This window comes from Protopterus annectens, chromosome 14.part0 (genome assembly GCF_019279795.1).
Source record: "Protopterus annectens isolate FY-2018-M chromosome 14.part0, PAN1.0, whole genome shotgun sequence".
Taxonomy (NCBI): domain Eukaryota; kingdom Metazoa; phylum Chordata; order Ceratodontiformes; family Protopteridae; genus Protopterus; species Protopterus annectens.
This window is the reverse complement of record NC_056748.1, coordinates 331,651,165-331,670,456: the sequence shown is the minus strand read 5'-3', so window position 1 is coordinate 331,670,456 and position 19,292 is coordinate 331,651,165. Positions and strand designations below refer to the sequence as shown.

The 19,292-nt window shown below is 42.2% G+C and overlaps 1 protein-coding gene across 9 annotated transcripts in view; it reads right to left on the bottom strand.

Moving 5' to 3' along the window:
• FGFR2 (fibroblast growth factor receptor 2) overlaps positions 1–19,292 on the bottom strand; it is a 490,361-nt gene that overhangs the window by 246,747 nt on the left and 224,322 nt on the right. The gene's annotated exons all lie outside the window — the stretch shown is intronic.

Below are 19,292 nucleotides of genomic sequence, written 5' to 3'. Positions count from 1 at the left end.
AGAAAGCCAGGGGAGAAAAACTCAAAAAAGTAAGGAAGTGAGTGAAGACAGGAGAGTAAGGAGGTACAAGATATGAACAGAAGTTTTTTTCAGACTTAGGGATATAATTCATCCTAATGTTGAGCAAGAACAGAGACAGCTTTTGGCTAGAAATTCTTTCAGAATGATTTGAAGGAAGGGAGGAAGGCCCTTTTCACCATACACAATTGTTAGAGTTCTCCATTAAATTTTCTCCATTATATTGACACTTAAATTAAACAAACAAGAGAAGGAGTTTTGCAAACGTTACCAAATCAAAAACAGCTTTTCATCACAGACTAAGATGATCAACAGAAGAAAACTAAACTATTTTTTCATGAGGAATGCTTCATATACCCCCACCCTCAATAGGATTCCTTACTAATGTCTGAATCCATGCAGCTCAGGAAAAAACATACCCCATTACCCCTAACCCCCCAAAAAAATAACTCTCTTACACACACACACACACACACACACACACACACACACACACACACACACACACACACACACACACACCACAACATAGAGCCTTAGTAAAGAAATTAATTTTAGTGACTTGTTTGATGGACTTGCACTTTTGATGCAGACAGTTTTTTTCCTTTATTATTATGAAGGAATCCTTGTATACAGGGGAGGGCTCCATAAAACAAACCTCAACTGGGTGGTACATTATGACGTGCAGCTTCAGTTTCTCATTACAGCATTACTTCAACACTGTCTCACTACAGACTGAACTAATAAAAACATCATGAAGCATATGTTCATTACTTCACCATTGTTTTATTACAGAAGGAATTAGTAAGTCAGCGTGTTTAACTAATGCTTGTGCAAGTTTCTGCATCTAACATAGATATCTGCCTAATATATACATTTGATACAAACAAATGCATGTAACTTTATCTACTTACGAATGTGCCTGGACCAGATTAACGGCTGAGATCATGTCTGATTAGGGTCTTTTGTAATCTGCAACCCTATCCATTTACCAAAGAAATATGTAAACAACTGTGAAGTTCTACACTTTTTAAGTTATTTCCTAAGGAAACTTGTGTCAAGAGCAATGTGAAAAATAAACCTACCTTTACGTCCTTTTATGACCTCAGGATTGAACAGGTCCTCTACAAATACTGAACGTAAACAGGGCACTATAGTTTTAGGTTCCCTTAATATGATCACTAGCCATAACATCAAGTGGGTTAAATATTTAAAAAAGCTTGCGGATGCAATCATTTAAAGAAATATATTCCAGTACATTACTTCACAAGCAAACATTGTGAGTGCTACTGAAAATAATGATTTCTGCTAAACAATAAAACCTTTCATACAATGCATTAAGCCTGAAAGCCTGCTTGCATCCATGGGGAATTTCTTCAGTGATGTAAGGACGGACTGGTACAAGTCAGCAGTCTTGCGATAACTTATAGCAACATAGCAACTGTACTGCCATCCTCAGATTTCTTCAATCTTTCTATGTTTTTCAAAGAGTTTCACAGCTTCTGGCTGATTTAGTTCTCTATTACTTCAGATAACTTGCTGAACTATGCCAGCAGTCAGGTTTCACAGAATCTTCATTATTTTTATTAAAATAGGAATAAGAGTGTACCCGTGTTGTAGAAAGAAGAGTGAGTGGCACACGTCAGTTCAACCACCTTGGGGGAGAAGGAAATAATGGTACTAGAAGAGCAAACTGCCCCTGTGCATGTGCAGGCTTGCAAGAGAGCAGAGGCTGGCGGACTGGGGGACACGATCTTAGTGTTTCAAGCTGGTGGATGTACTGGTCATCATATCTTTGTGTTTGGGAGAATGCACACACCAGAGGTGGATACATAGCACCCCCATGGTGCTCTGATACATTTTATAGCTGTCTGGATAATGGCTCCTGAAAAAGGGAGAGCTGATAGCTGCCAGGGAGAGTGGAGACAAAAGACAAAAAAATTATATGAATTCTAGAGATGAGTAACCTCAATGCATCTGATTCAGCAAATGGATGGGAACATTCCCAGTGCTACTGACGGACTCCATGCAGGCACCACTCTTCTAGTGAATGAGGGAAAGTACAGTTGTGTACCTACCATAAATGTAGATGTTCGAGTGTATTCACTGTTGCAGTCATTGCATTTGAGTAATCCTGCTGGCAGGTTGCCCTCAGCCGGCCTGAATTCCAAAGTCTTGGGTCCTGCGTCAGCTGCTGTCACCCCTTCCCTGGCGTCAGGTCATCAGGGGTATAAAAGAAGCAGCCAACACCATTTTCTTTAGTTTTTCTTGCCCCAGATGTCAGGTGCCCCGCAAAAGGGTAGCCAAAATTTATATATGTATAATTGCATGCACCAATATAAAATTTACCTTCATCTACAAGCAAATACACCACATAGGTTGTATAAATCAGAGAAGGAAAGATAGGTTCCATCAGAAGAGAAGGGGGATGGTGTGTGGGTAACCTGGACTGCAACAGTGAATACACTCGAACATCTACATTTATGGTAGGTACACAACTGTACTATGTTCATCGTGTTTCACTGTTGCAGTCGTTACATTTGGGTAGTGTCCCAAAGCTAAGGTTGGGAGGCTGGAGCTAAACAGCATTAGGAGCGGCTATGAGGCCCTGCAGAACTGCAGTGGCAAAGCCTGCCCTGGATTTAGCGTAGAATGGCAGATGATAGTGCTTTGTAAAGGTGTGCACTGAACTCCAAGTAGCAGCCTCTAAAATGTCCTTGGTAGGTTCTCTCCTGAGAAAGGCTGCTGAAGTGGCTGCAGCTGTTGTTGAGTGTGGCCTAATGTCCTTAGGTACTGGCTTGCCATGGTGTACATAGCAGAAACAAATGCAGTGGCCTATCCACTTTGAAATGGTCTGCTTTGAGATAGCCTTTCCTTGTGATCCTGCAGCATATGCCACTAGTAATTGCTCTTTCTGAAAACTTTGGTTCTGTCCAAGTAGAATCTAAGGTGTCTGTATACATCCAAAGAATGCAGAATTCTCTCCCCCTTGTTCTGTGGATTTGGATATAAGGTTGGCAGGTAAATAGTTTGGTTGAGAGCCACACTGGACACCACCTTAGGCATAAATGTTGGGTTTGTCCTCAGAGAGACCCTGTCTGGATAAAAAATGATAAAATGTTCCACAGCCATGAGTGCCTGTAGCTCTGAAACTAGTCTTACAGAAGTTATTGCTAGGAGCAGAGCTGTTTTCCAAGATAAAAATTTTATATCAGCAGTAGCAGCTGGCTCGAAAGGAGGCAGGCTGAGTTTTTCCAAGACATAGTTGAGGTCCCATGCAGGCATTGGTGATCTCCTTGGAGGTCTTAAATTTTTGGCTCCTCTGAGGTACTGCTTTAATAAGGGATGAGAAAAGATTGGTGGCTCTACATTGTAATGAGCCGAAATGGCAGAGGCATGAATTTTAATAGATGAAAAAGATAGGCCTTTGTCCAGCATCTCAGTTAAGTATTGCAAAATCTGAGGAATATTTGGCACAGCTGCACCAGTTCCTTGTGCCTGGTTCCAAGCACAGAATCTCTTCCACTTTCCAGCATAAGATTTTCTAGTACTAGGCCTGATGGCTTCCAAAATGACATCCATCTCAGCTTTATTGAGAGGTGTGTTTTGTATGACTACATTATTTGCCATGCTGTCAGGTTTAAAGTTCTGTGTTGGCTGTGCAGGATCTGACTGTTTTGCTGGGACAGTAGACGAGGTATTAGAGGTAAGGTCCAAGCTGGGCATTGAGACAAGCTCCTTAGTATTGGATACTAGTACTGGTGGGGCCAGTCTGGGGAAATCAGTATCATCTTTGGCTTCTCCTGTCTGACCTTTAGGAGTACCTTGGGGGGGAGAGGCAGAGGGGGAAATGCATATACTGATAGGTTTTTCCAGCTGAAAGATAGGGCATCCACTTTCCATGCTTGTCTGTGATAAATCCTTGTGCAGAATCTTTTTAGTTGATTGTTGTGAGGGGATGCAAATAGATCTATGTCCGGGCATCCCCATTTCCTTGTTATCATGCTGAAGACTTGTGGATCCAGGTGCCACTCGTGGGGATCCATGAGGTTTCTGCTTAGTACGTCTGCCAGAGTATTTTTCCTTCCTGGCAGGAATTGTGCCTGCAGATGTATTTAGTAAGTCAATGCTGTGTCCCACAAAGTCATGGCTAGTCTGCAAAGGGGGTAAGAATGTGTTTCCCCCTGCTTGTTTATATACCACATGACCATGGTGTTGTCTGTCTTTATCAGTAGTTGTCCTGGATGAAGTAGGTCCTTGAAGGCTGTCAGGGCATTTTGAACTGCTAGCATCTCTTTTTGATTGATATGTAGATGCATTTGGTTTGAGGTCCATGTGCCCTGAATGCATTTTCCTGCCATGTGGCCCCCCCCAGGCATAATCTGATGCATCCGTTGTTAGTGTCTGCCTGGCTGGGGGTAATGTGAATGGCTGTCCCTTGTTTTGGTGACAAGCCTTTGCCCACCATCGAAACTCCTGTTGCAGGCAGGGAATGAGAGCAATCATAGTTTCCAGGCTGTGGCAATATTGAGTCCAAACACTTTTTAGGTACCATTGAAGTTTCTTCATATGCAGTCTTGCATATGGAATTAATAGGATGCAGGATACCATGAAGCCCAAAGCCTGCAGATTTTTTTCTTGCAGATAACTGGGCCTTTGTTGCCAAAATTTTGAAATAGGTAGTCAGTTGCCTTTGTTTGTCTGGCGTGAGATAAGCCATCTGGGCAGTTGTACTTAAGCTTGCACCCAGGAATATTATCTCTTGAGAGGGTACTAGTTTTGATTTATTTTCGTTGACTGTGTACCCTAGGCATGTTAGAAGTCTTTTCACAAATGCCAGATGCTGCAGAAGAATGTCCTTGTTCTCTGCTTGAATTAGACAGTCATCCAAGTAAGGATATATTTGTATTCCTCTTTGTCTGCAAAATGCAATTACTGGCGCCAGGCACTTTGTAAAGACCCTGGGCGCAGTAGATAAGCCAAAGGCCAGTGCAGAGAATTGGTAATGCATTGAACCAGCCTTGAATCTGAGGTATCTTCTGCATATTTGTCTGACTGGGACATGCATGTATGCCTCTTTTAGGTCTAAAGTCACAAGCCAAGCATTCTTGCCCAGCATGGGCAGAAGCTGCTGCAAAGTCAACATCTTGAATTTTGGTATATCCAGGAATGTGTTCAAAATAGATAGGTCCAGTATTGGCCTCCAGGCCTTGTCCTTTCTGGGTACCAAGAACAGTCTTGAGTAAAATCCTTGTCCCTGCTCTTGCTCTGGTACTTGTTGAATGGCCCCCATGTCCATGAGGGATGAGACTTGTTTTTGTGCCTCTGGCCATTGATTTTTTGGCAGATCTGGCCAGCCATTTGCCTTTGGCAGGGTATGGAAATGGAACTTGTAGCCTTGTGACACGATATTTAGGACCCACTCGTCCTGGGTTATAATGTGCCAATTTTGAGAAAAAATTGCTAATTTTCCCCCTAAGGGTTCTGCCATGAGATAAGTGCTTGGTGCAGGCAGAGGGAAGTCATTGGGGCTGTTTCCTGTATGGTTGTGATTTTTCTTCTCCAACTTTGGAGGTAGAAGCCCCCCATTGCTTTGGGTGGTATGAACCTTGCACCTGGGATCTGCCTCTAGGGCGTCTGGATCTGCCCCTTTGAGGTCTGTCTGACACAGGAAAGGACCAATTCTTTGTAGGCCAGTGTCTACTAAACCTAGGTGGCTGTACTTGTAAAAAAATCTTTGACCGTTTGCATAGATTTAACTTTGTCCTCCATTTTCTTTAACACCTCTTCTGCCTTAATACCAACAAAGTATCATGCTGTAAAGGTGCATCTAATAATTTAGCTTTAACATGATCAGGCAGATTTTGTTCCTTTAACCAAGCATGCCTCCTAATTACAGAATCTGTGACTGCGGCCCTGCAGGAGGCCTCTAAAGAATCAAAACCACACTGCAAAGTATGCTTTCCAACTTGCTCAGCTGCATGCAATAAATCCTGCATTTCCTTGTTTTCCGCACATTCAGAGTTTAACAACATTTTCTGTTTAAGCAATGTCATGACATGTTGCTGACATTTGAGCATATGAAACTGACAGTTTAAGGCCCTTATAGCCAATGTAGCAGATGTGTAAACCTTTTTTCCCCATCTATCCAGTGCCCTAGAATCCCTGTCAGAGGAGGTAGGGTTTTCTGCAGTTGAAGTAACTCCTTTGGGACCCTGTGAAATAGTTTCTGGGTCTGCAGCAGGGTTTTTAAAAAGGAATTTATGAGAGTCAGGAACCCTGTAATATCTGTCAGGCTTAACAGGAGCTGGAGGTAAGGAGTCAGGGGTCAGACTAGACTCCGAAAACACATCATCTACAATGTCTAACACAGGTGGGATGGCTAGTGGCTTGTGTTGAGGTAGTAAAAGGAAATCTCCGAGCCTCTTTTTAGATTCCGAAAAATCTTGGCTCTCCCAGTGGAAATGCTCCCTCATGGTATGTAAGGTTTCCCCAAAAGAATAGTCCTCTGGAGGGGAAGCTGAAGGTATAGATTCTTCAGCATCAGAATCCTCATGGGGGGGAAGAGAATATTCCTGATCAGAAGAGGAATCAGAAGAAATGGAAACCTGATCAGAAGATTCATAGTCAGTCTCTTGCCTAGGCCTCTTTTCAGGAGGGGGATGGGAACCCCTGATCAAGGTAATCAAGTCTTCGGCCATTTTGAGCATCTGTTTTTTGGGCATAGAGGCTTGACCACGTGGCTCTTGAGTTTGTTTTGTTGCTTTGGATGGTGCTTTAGTCTTTGCCTTTGAAGCTGAAGTTGGTTTGATGTAAAAATGTTTAGGTCTGAATACACCCTCAGAAGCCGGTGCCTGCTCAGCGGCTCCGGACCCATCTGAAGGGATAATATCCGAGGCTCCAATACCTTGAGTTTCCAGCGGCATGGCCGACTCCACGTGGGAGTCGGTTGCGGCCTGCGACTCTAAAGTAGCGGGCATCAGGGGCTGCAAAAGCGCCTCACTGACGACCAACGAACCGGCGACTGGCTTAAAAGCTTTGTCATTGGTTTTGGGCCTCGGTTGTCTATCTCTTTCCTTTTCATTGCGTTTTTTGTGAACTCCGGTAGTCGGATGGCTATCCAACAACATTTCTGGATAATTAAACCGGCATCCAAAATAGTTTAAAGCAAAATCATACCGATGCTTAATAGTGTGTTGGTTAAATCTAGCACAAAACCGGCAACTTGAAACGTTGTGATCAGGGCCTAGGTAAGGAATACAGTAAGAATGAAAATCCTTATGAGGTATTTGCTTCCCACAAGAAATACAATTATTAACTTTTTCTGACATCGGTCTGGAGCAAGAAAAAAGTTTCCCCAGCGGGGTACTTAGCTTTATTGAAGACTTCGGATCTGAAACTCTAACACAAAAATCTCAGGAGTCGGCCGACTGGCACTTGCGAACTGCTTCTGCTTCAGGCACTGCGCGGCAAGAAAGACTAAAGAAAATGGCGTTGGCTGCTTCTTTTATACCCCTGATGACCTGACGTCAGGGATGGGGCGACATCAGCTGACGCAGGACCCAAAAGTTTGGAATTCAGGCTGGCTGAGGGCAACCTGCCAGCAGGATTACCCAAATGTAATGACTGCAACAGTGAAACACGAAGAACATCTATTCTGTCATTATATAAGCTGGCCACAATCTGTTAAAGAATGCTGCAATTCTTTGTACCACAATCTTAGCCAGGACATGCAGTAAGCTGATGAATGCATGAAATGCTACAGAATTCAAGTATTTCAGTATTTTAAACTCAAATCTGCATATTTCCAAAACACTTACTTCTTTTCTTACATCTTGTTTGACATTCTGCTCTGCTATTGCATTTGGCATTTTGCCATTAAACCATAACACAAGGATCTTCTGAAGTGTTACATATACTATTCCTTGTTTTACTGACTGTTCTACAGGTTCAGGCTGAATTTAGTGAGAATAACTGCAGGTCATTTAAACACCAAGTGAATACGCAAACCTAAAATGCCTATAACCGGGAGGGGGCACCACTGAAAACAGTGACAGTCCCAAGGTCATAAAACACATGAAAACATACCCTCATCATGGGACCAAGACCCCTCATTGTCCTAAGAAATATACATCTATACATTTATACCTATATATCGATCTACATAGCTTTATATATATATATATATATATATATATATATATATATATATATATATATATATATATATGAATGAAAATTTACACTAACTCCAACATCACACGGATTGGACAAAAGGGAGGAAGTGAAAAAAACATAACACTCCCATTCTCTAACAAACATTAATTAAATGATCTCAGCAAACTTCTAGTTAGGACGTTCTGAGTGTTGTTTAACTGGATGTCGACAGACAGTAATCTCCCATTGGAGCTTTTCTGACATCATGACAATAACAGCAGCAATGCTTGCGCAAAAGTGCTGTTAATACCAATATCTGAGGTAATTCAATCAAAAACCAGCGAACGATATAATACTGATATTGGTATTAACAGCACTTTTGCCTCAGTTTCTTACATGTCAATAACATAATTTTTTCTGAGGACAGAGCAGTAGGTTTGTCAAACCAGTGCATAATTCATGCTATAGCAATGACTGCATTCTGCTAAAATCTGAGATTCTGCTAGAAGGACACCACAACTGAAGCTCATCATTTTTTGCAAATGGTGTATTAAATTGTATTACATGAAAAGCAACAATGAAAAATATCAAAAGGGCTAAAAGTTCTCTTGAAAGTGCCAGCAATGTATAATGTTTAGCCAGTGCTTTGCATCACTTTGTACGTGTGCTTTTTTAAACAATTAACTGATTTCCTCATTGTAATAACTGAGAAAAAAGAGAGGAGAGGAGGTTCTAACCACCGATCACTGAAGGATGACATGTGAACTGCACGTGAAAAAAAGGCGATCATTCAACCTTCAGTCATAATCCATGTATAGTCAGGGCAGCCTTTAGTCATTTACAAGTTATAAGGTTTGTTTCACAGTACATGTGATCAGCAAAGTCAGACGTTAGCTGAACCACAAATGCATTTCTACTAAGGTGCCTTAAATGAGACTTTCAGGAGCATCTGCTGGTGTGAATATGCCCTAATGAGAAACAATGTTTCATCTTAGAAAACAATAACATACAAATGTGTCAGCAGAAGACCAATTGTACATAAAGTCCACTGGTATGCTTCAGACCTGAGCCCTGCATAAATGCTGCTCATCCATAAGTTCTGACCACTGGTATGCTTCAGACCTGAGCCCTGCATAAATGCTGCTCATCCATAAGTTCTGACCATCGGTATGCTTCAGACCTGACCCCTGCATGAATGCTGCTCATCCATAAGGTCTGACAATCGTTATGTTTCAGACCTGACCCCTGCATGAATGCTGCTCATCCATAAGGTCTGACAATCATTATGTTTCAGACCTGAACCCCGCATGAATGCTGCTCATCCATAAGGTCTGACCACCAGTATGCTTCAGACCTGATCCCTGCATGAATGCTGCTCATCCATAAGGTCTGACAATCGTTATGTTTCAGACCTGACCCCCTGCATGAATGCTGCTCATCCATAAGGTCTAACCATCAGTATGCTTCAGACTTGACCCCTGCATGAATGCTGCTCATCCATAAGGTCTGACAATTGTTATGTTTCAAACCTGACCCCCGCATGAATGAATCTTGAAGTGCCCCTTTTGGAACCATCACCCTTGAAAACCTCACCTTTCTGGTCCCTCAATTCAAATTCACTCCTCTCACTTGCCACTCAGTAACATAGTAAGACATATCTTTTTTCTCTTACAATATATACATGCATCTGACTATAACACTTGCCTGTACTGACACTTTCCACTGTTTTTACCATTCTGACAACTCTGCATATCTTACAGGATCTCCAGCATGAAGCACAGCACCTAAGATGTGGAATTGCCAGTGTGCTCTACAGTCAACAGAAGACAACAACAATTTTGGACTCTGCTACCTACACTATGAATGGCAGCATCCAACAGGCTTTTGTAACTTCACTTTCACAATGTGGGGTACGGTTCAGCTTTGGAGGGATTACTACCCCCAGATCATTTTCTTTCTCTGTTCTGTTGGTGGGGCGCCCCATAGAGAATGTTGAATTTTTCAGTGGTGTCCAAAACTGGAAAAAAAAAAAACGTACTGGATACAAAAAAAAGAAAAAAAAATACATTGTACAGTACATAATGTGCTGCATTAGCACCTCTTCCAACATGTTAGCCAGACTGGGGGGGGGGGGGGGTTACTGAGTAGCAGTAAGATTAGGGACAGTGATCATCACAGGAGTAACAAGAGCTGCTACCTTCCATGTGGCAAGTAGAACAGCATGAAAGAAAGGGTGCATGAAGAGGGTACACATAGGGAGGGGCTACATACTCATCATTAGACCTGATGAACTTTGGGTGCAACTTATAAGCACCATCACTTTCCTGGCTTGGTAGTTAGAGCAGACAACAGCTTCTAGAGTCTTTTCACAGAAATCTTTTGTAAACATAATCAGGTTGCATCGGATTTTTCAGTAGGTGCTTGTGTTTTGTCCCATGTTTCATCTGCATACCTGTAAGATGGCTTATTAGCCTACTTTCCAAAGTCAGACTCATGTGACTGAATTGCTGACAGGTACTAAGTCAATCACCTTAGAGCAATGTCAGTCAGCTTTATCTTTTAGCAATGAAAGTTACTTAATTAAAAATAAAATGAAAAGAAAAAAATGTGGGCACCAATTCACTGCTGCCACCTCCCGTGCTGCGTTGTCTGTTAAAGAGCACATGACTTTGACAGACTGAAGGCTGTGAGGTGGAGCAGCATGGTGGTCCCTCTTCGATGTGCTGGATACTGGATTGGCACCAGAGTCGAGCCTATGAACAACCCCAAGAAACAAATGTGAAACGGGCATGAAAATGCAAAAAGCAGCAGCAGCGGCGGTTACCCCCCTGCAGAGGTGAACTAAAAAACTGCAATGTCACAAGTTCATACATTCATAAATTCATACATTAATACCAGGCTAACTGGCCTTGTGGGTCATTTTAAGCCTAGCCAGTTACCTCATATGAGAATCAAACCTTGCACTTTGTGTTTGTAAGTTATGCACCTTATGCCAACCTCCCTCCTGCTAACCTACACATAAGAGTCTTCAGGTGGAAGATAGTAAGTTATACCCATTAAATATATTTGCTCTATCTTGTGGTTTGATAATCTTAACAAGATATCCTTGTATTTCACTCCTGAGAACACTAACTTGTCCCTCAAACCAAACATGCCTTAAACACAGTCTGCAACAAAGCCACTGTTTTTATCATACAATATGCAGTTGTGTGCTCAGTCCCAAAAAGACTCTACTGACAATAGGATGACTGCATGTGAGTGTGTTCAGTTACTATACAGAACATATGATGCAAGCAGTATAAAGAAATTCTGGAAGCACAGAGGATTAAGGCTATGAACGGTTAATGAGATGCTTCCTGTAATCCAGGGTTTGATTTCTATCAGCCTCCATTTCCTTACTATGTGACTTTAAGCAGGTCACTTAACCATGCAGTCTTCTCAGGCATTTGGAGAATTAGGCAAGGTTTTTCAGTGGTCTCCTGGACTGCAAATCTAGTAACAACCTATGTTCATAGGTTCATATGTAGGTACTAGGCTATCTGCCCGAGGGCATTTATAAGCCTAGTCACAGTGTGTTGGCTTTCACCGCTCCATTGATTAATTAACTGATCCTCTGTTAAGCAGAGCCAATGAAGTGATCCAAGGGGTTTATTTTCTGTTACCCATCTACTCGTCAAGGTTTCTCTTGAAGAGTGTTAGTGAGGGGCTCTGCCTGATGTAATTCGGAATTTTGTTCCAAAGCATGGAGAGTCTCTGTGACAGGAATCTATCCCTCCAGCATGTTCTATTTATTATTGTGGTGAGGATTAGATCACTAGAGCGCGTGGCACGCAGTGACTTGGATTTCTTAAGATGGAGCAAGTCCATCAATTCTGAGTTGGACATGGCTTTGTAAGTCAGGCAGAGATCACCTCTGAGTAAGCGATATGCCACTGAGTACAGCCGGAGCTTTTTCAGTCGGGCTGCATAGGACATATGTTTGAGGCCAGTAATCCTCTTGGTGAGGTACTTTTGTGGTCTTTCCAGCTGTTGGAAGTGTCTTGTGAGGTACATCACAAATGGGGAATTGTACTCTATGATGGGTCTAATGAATGACGAGTAGAGGGGCACTATAACCTCTTTATTTCTAGATGCGAACCCTTTAGTAATTACATGGGCCACATAGAAGGATTTCTTAACTACTTTGGCAATATGATTGTCAAAGGAGAGATTACTATCTACCTGGGTCCCCAGATCTCTTATTATGCTTTTGTATTAAGCGGGCTGCCACCTATGTGGTAATTTGTGGGTGTTTTGTTTTTCACAAACGAGATGACTATGCATTTTTTGGCTTTTAGCTTGAGGCCATGACTTTGACACCAGGTGTCCGTCTCAGTAAGGCCCTTTTGGAGGATGTCCATGTCAGCCAGAGAATCAATTATGGCTCCCAGTTTGCAGTCATTGGCGAACTTGGTTAGCCATAGTCCTCCTGTGTTTGGCTGTACTTCTGAAAAGTATATGCCGAACAGTAGGGGTCCCAAGACCAAGCCTTGCGGGACACCACTTGTGATTGGTATAGAGTCGAACCTGGAGCCCGCTATTCTTACAGTGTGAGTTCTGTCTGTAAGCCAGGTGGCAACCCATCTCGTGACATAGGGGTTTATGTTCAGGCTGGTGAGTTTTTCTGTAATACCCGAGTGGAGAATGGTGTTGAAAGCCTTGGCGAAGTCAAGGTAGGCTGTGTGAACCACAATTCCCTCATCTATGACCTTGGTGACTGTCTCGCAGAAGTCAACCTGGTTTAGTAGGAATGATCTGCCCTTAACAAAGCCGAACTGGGTCGGGTCAAGTGTTTGGAGGTTCCCAATGTCTTTGTTAATGAGTTCCATGATGATGCACTCCATAGCCTTGCAGACCAGGCTATTCAGGCTTACGGGGTGATAGTTACCAGGGTCAGTTGTGGCCCTTCCTTTGTGGAGAGGAATAACCGTTGCTGTGCATCATTCTATGGCACATAGCCTGTGGAGAGGCTGAGGTTGAACAGCGTGTTTAGGTGGGGGGGTTAGTTCGTTCTGTAGTTCATGCAAGACGCAGTCTGGGACACCATCTGGTCCCATTGACGCTGTGTTTTTGGCTTTTGAAAGGGCTGTTTTCAACTGTATGTCTGTGATTTTTGGGACACTACACTTTTCCGGTATTTGTTGTGGGGCCCTTTTGGAGGTGAGAGGGGGGTGAAGTTTGCACTGAATCTATCTGCCAGGATGTTGACAATATCAGTAGGTTCAGTATATTTTGTGCTATTTTGCACTAGTTCAGTGCATATCTGCGAGTTGCCACTTAGATTCTTAACATAGCTAAAGAAGGCTTTGTGGTTATCTTTTGAATCCTTGGCTACTTTTCTTTCAAAGTTACCCTTGGATGATTTCATGAGGGACCTTAGTTTCTTACTGATACTGATCAGGGATGTCTTTCCTTCTTGGGATTTACTTTTTTTCTGAACTAGTTTCCTCCTTCTATTGTATAGCCTGTTTATTGCAGGGGTCCACCAAACTGGTTTCCTTCTCTTAGAGGAGTGAGTCTTGGTTTTGCTAGGAATCCATGCATCCTTGTAAGTGCTCACAGAGTGCATTTGTAAAGGTTTCTGCATCTTGGGCAGCGTTATCCTTTAGCGTGGGGGCTGTGAAACTTACCACCTCTGTCTTAAGTAAGGTGAAGTTTGCTTTAAAAATGTTTTTTACTGTGGTTTCCTTAGTTGGGGTGGTGATCCAGAGTGATTAGTTTATGGTCCGATCTAACCAGTGACGGGTTGACCTCTGGTGTGGAACACCTGTCGCCCATGTTGGTGAAGACCAGGTCCAATATGTTTTCACCTCTGGTAGGGCAGTTTACCAGCTGATCCAGGGTGTTTGAGTTGATGAATTCCAGGAAGCGCTGGGCCTTAGGTCACTGGGTCGAGTAGTTTTCCCAGTGAATGGCAGGGTAACTGAAATCACCCAATATCAGGGTGTTCAGTAGGACTTTCATGTTTTCCACTGTCTCCAGAAAGGTGGATTGGTGGTCCTGGGTCAAGGAGGGTGATATGTAGTAGGCCACAATTTGCATTGCAGATTTGCCTGATGTTAGTTGCACATGGATGATCTCAGAGGTATCATGCTGCGCCACTAACCTGGAGGTGTAGGTATCCTTGATGAATATGGATACACCCCCTCCTTTTGTGTTTCAGTCCGTGTTCTGTGGCCGAAATGTGTGGTATGAGTTGCTGGGGTGCTCTCTGGAGCCTTGAACCAGATTTCAGTTACTGCACAGATGTCGACGTTCTCCATACTGAGAAGTGCTTTGAGCACGTGCATTTTGAGATTTAAACTCCTGGCGTTGAGTAGCATAACCCTCAGTTTTTTGTTTATTGTGCTGTTTACGGAGGTGGGTTCAACTTTTGAGCCTTGCCTAAAAAAGGCACTATGGGGGCAGCAAGAGCCTTGGCCAGTATTCGATAGCCTAGGGGTGACAGGTGCAAGCCGTCTCTTGCGAAGCAATGCGGCTTGTTGAGCATGTTGTCCCAGGCTGACAGACACTGGATCCCCTTTTGATGACACCAGAAGCTTAGCCAACTGTTGAAATTGATCATTTTTTTCTTTATACTGAGGTATCATTCTTGATGAGGGCCGGATGCTACTCAGGGTCAGGGTCATGCCAGCCTGGGCTACAAGATCAGAGAGCTCTTCCATGTCTCTCTTTATGTAGTCCAGGGAGGTACATCTCAGGTCATTCACACCAACATGAACAATGACAGAGTCATATTTGTACTTGTTCTGGAGTGACCTGAGTGCTTGTGTTATGTGGTGGATTCTGGCTCCCGAGAGGCAGCTAACAGTAACCTAATGCTTGTCCAGCCTAGTGAGTGGGACGTCAGTATGCCTGACTATAGAGTCACTTGTTACTAGTGTGTTAAGTATGTTATTTTGCCTTAAGGGCTGTGATTTTGCGGCACACTGATTTTGTGTTTTATGTGTTGTCTGGTTTGTGACAGGAAGTGCAGGTTGTTTGGGTGTCTGCTTTGGAGGGCTCTGATGCTTTTGCAGGTTTTTATTTAGAGCCCCAGAGTATGATTTTGTGTATTTATGTGTATTTTTTGCCAGTGCTGTTTTAGTAGGTCTGTGTGTGGCTGGAGTTGTGGTGCAAGTGTTAATCTTCTCCCCTTGGCTGTCTCTTCCTGTCTTGGGTGGAGACAGCTTAGCTTCCATAATTGCATCTCTCGCATATATTAGTGTTTTGTGGTAGGAGGAGAGGGCTGTCTGTGTACATGAGGCAGTTGTAACATTGCCTCAGTATACCCAGATTAACCAGCTGGACTGAAGAGTGCACCTGATGTTGCCCTTTGGTCATGCCTGAATAGTAGAGTGAGCTGCTTAGTCGCATGGTTGTTGAGGGTTGAATAAAGAGCCTTGCCCTGCTGAGCAATCAGTGTTAGGGTATATTAGTGCTTGCTATTAGGTCTGAGCAAGTGCTGGGCTGTAAGATGCTTTTTGAGTGCTTAGGTTAAGAGTTAGACTAGTTTCAAGGGAAAAACTGAAGAGGAGACTTAGTAGAGCCGGGAATAATTTAACCGTAGCTAACCGGCGCTGCCCAGTGTGCAAAAATGTGCAAACGTGGTTTTTATAGTAGGGAAATGAAAGAGATAGAAATTAGCCCAAAATGGCCACTAAACTAACTTCTGGCCTGGAACCACTCCTTCAGGGACAGATAGATTGCTCAGAGCTCCTCTCTCCCACAGGTGAACAGAGAAACTTCCTTCTATCCAAGTAAGGTATGGGCAACTGAGAAACTAGTATGACAACCCTGAATTCAGCACTAGCCTGAAAACTGGACTATACTAGTTTAGAAAGGCGGGAAACAAGGAATTTATTTATTTTTTGTTGTTTTATGTACCTTAATCACCACCATAACAACCATGAGAAAAAAAGTGCAGCAATAATGTAAAAACAGAAGCAACAATATACCATATAACTGCTGATCCAAACCATAAACACACCTCATACATAAGCAGTAAGAGTAAACATGAAAAATCTCTGCAGCTCATAACATAAGCCTTTTTTTCCTGGTAGCAGTGACAGTAACTGAAAACAGCTTGATTTAAATAGGATGGCTACAAGATGAAGCCAGCTAATACTAGGCCTGACCACCTACAAAGAAGTACATGCTAAAAAAAACAAATTATAAGGCAGCTATGCAAAGATTCCCACATGGTTTACCTCACTGCAGGTAACCTGGTTAGGACCAGAGAAAGGGACAATGCATGCTGTGCTGTCCAACTGTCAACACATTTTATTTATCTGGCATTTGTTTACTGGGATAGTCTGGTAAGGTCAAGAGTACGAACTCTTTTCAGTAGAGGCCCAGGGAAGAAAAGCTCCATATAAATTCTGACACTGAATAACAATGAATTTTATAAAGTCGGAAAACAATCTCTCACTACAATGTTTGTACAAAATTTATTTTTTCAGAGTACGCATTTCTGTATGCAGTATTACACTCCTATGCTACAGTTAAAATAAGTCTTCATGAGTCAGTCTACAACCCTGTTTGAACTTGATAAACAAACAAAATGTTAATAAGGAATGACTATTTGGATTATTTACTACAATGTACACAATGACTCCAAAATTCAATAAATACTGTTCACTTGCAGCTTAACTATATGTCTGAATTATAGTACAGTTGGACTCAGATGTAATATTGTGCTTTAATGTAATTTAACTATCTATGCTGGTCAGCAGAAATTATCAGCACTAAATCTAAAAATTAAAGCTACCTAAAACACGCTCTGACCAACAAATGCAGGCCAATACTGGCTGATGCATTAAAGGGTTAAGCACATACCTTTTAAAACACTCAAGTCCAGTAACCAGTCAGCTTGTGGAATACACTGATCAAAAGTCCACAGGAGCCAACAGTGATGTGAATAAAGAAAACTACTCAAAAGCAGGACAGCCTTTCGTTCAGATGGGAGGTGACTGAACCACATTATGAATGTAAACTAATGTATTGTAAAGTGAATTACAAAAACAGAAAGAAAAATGTAAATGTCACCAGTCCTTCCATACCATAACTTACACTAAACGATGAGAAATTATGTCAGGCAACTTAGGGTGGTAATCATGCTAAAACCAGGCTCTAATACCTGATGCTCTAGCGATGAATGGCACCTTCCCTTCTCCTAAAGCATCACTCAGTAGGACACCTGTATTAGGTAATTGGTTTACAGTTACTTATCTACTTGATAACATAACAGCTGCTTGTTCATTTTCATGGGTGACTTGTCTAAATCATTTTATGCAACCAACATAAAGGAGCACACAACCTCACCAAGCTGGAGTTACATCTGCATGATCACTGTAACAGTAGAGTCCTTCACATTAAAAGTCTCAGAATAATGACATGAGCCCATAACACAACGCAGCCTCCTGTACCTCAGTTTATCAGACAAAATAAAAGCTTATTGGCAGAAAAGGTGCTCACAGAACTGATAAAATCGATTCAAAGTTTCACAGAGGATTAAGGTTATGCTGTTAATGAGCTTCTTTAGTCAAGGGTTTGGCTTTGTCAGCCTCCATTTGCCTACTGTATTGACTCTATGCAAGTCACATAATCAGGCAAGGCTCTGAGGCAACTGAGATTTTGGGTTAGGCTCCTCAATGGTATCCTGGACCACATGCTGCACAAGTACGTATAAACCTATGAGCTACAAAAAATAAATCAGCTTTACTCTGATGCATAAGCATATAGTGTTTCTCTGTACTTCAAGTATAAGCATACCTCTATTCTAATTATACTGCTAAAAATGGAACTCTCTGCCCCTTAAGATAACCACCACAACATCCTTATCTCAGTTCAAGAAACTTCTAAAAACACACCTACAAATTAACTGGGTTTGCCACTGCGACACCCCAGGCTAATCCTACTCCACCTTATTCTGGGTCACTCCGAATCAAATATCCTCCCACTTTTTTCATTCATTAGACTTCTCTTGTTCTTGTTAGTCTCACTTCTCTAGTTTTCACTTTTCTTCTACATCTCCTCTCCCACTTCCAAATGATGACAATTATCTATACACCCCTATTGTATCATTCTGTATATTTCTAGAGATGTACAGCTCACTGAATAATCTTACCTTAATTTTGTTATGCTTTGTTCTTATGTGAATATACGTAATCCTTGTCATATGATGAATTAACATGTGCTGTAACTGGAGCTTTTCTCCCCGGGCCTCTGCCGAAAAAGGACTTGTGTCCAGTCAGACTTTCCTGGTTAGCAAATGTAAAATAAATAAAAGACTCAGGACTTAAAAAGCCCTTAGCCAAACTGAAAACTGTATGACCATTATTACATGGGAACATACACAGGGCAAGAACAGCCTGTAATGCAGAAACAAGCTGTTGCAGGAGATCACAACAGCACGTAAGTGACAGCTGTCTTCTGCAGTGCAACAGCAGATCAAAGGAGTGGGCAAATGTCCCCTTCTGCTGATATGCAAGTAAGAACTTCAAAACAATTAAGAAGCAAGTCATTCATCTAATGGAAACATTTAGCTCAGTACTATGAAAAGCTACCCTTGCACTGTACAACCTACATGACTGGGCAGGGGGAGAGGGTCAGCAGGAACTTTGATGGTGGTATCACAGCAGTATGAGAGTCACATTGATTCCTCTCCTATCTGCAAGCCTCACTGCTGAGATGGCACAGATGTATCCGGCTTCTTCTCTATGTAACAACTCTGGTAATATGCTAAATGACTGCACAGGTAGTGAATTTTATGCACTGCATGTTTGTGTGCAACTCAGCAATGTGGAAAGCAGTATCTCACCCTGAGCACGTAAAGGGATGAAGCTAGAATCCAAAACTGTCCAACCCTAAGAAGTAATGAAAAAATCTTTACTAATCGAACTAGCAAACAAGAGGACAGACAGATATACCAGTTTCACTAATAAAAGGGGTTTCTTCATAATATAAAACCAAACAGCAGCACCCTAATAACTTATTATAAACAATATACGTACTAAATGACATAGAGGCATTTTTTAAATGGCCCACATAATCACAAAAATATATAACAAACACATCTCAGTGAAATAGGATCACAA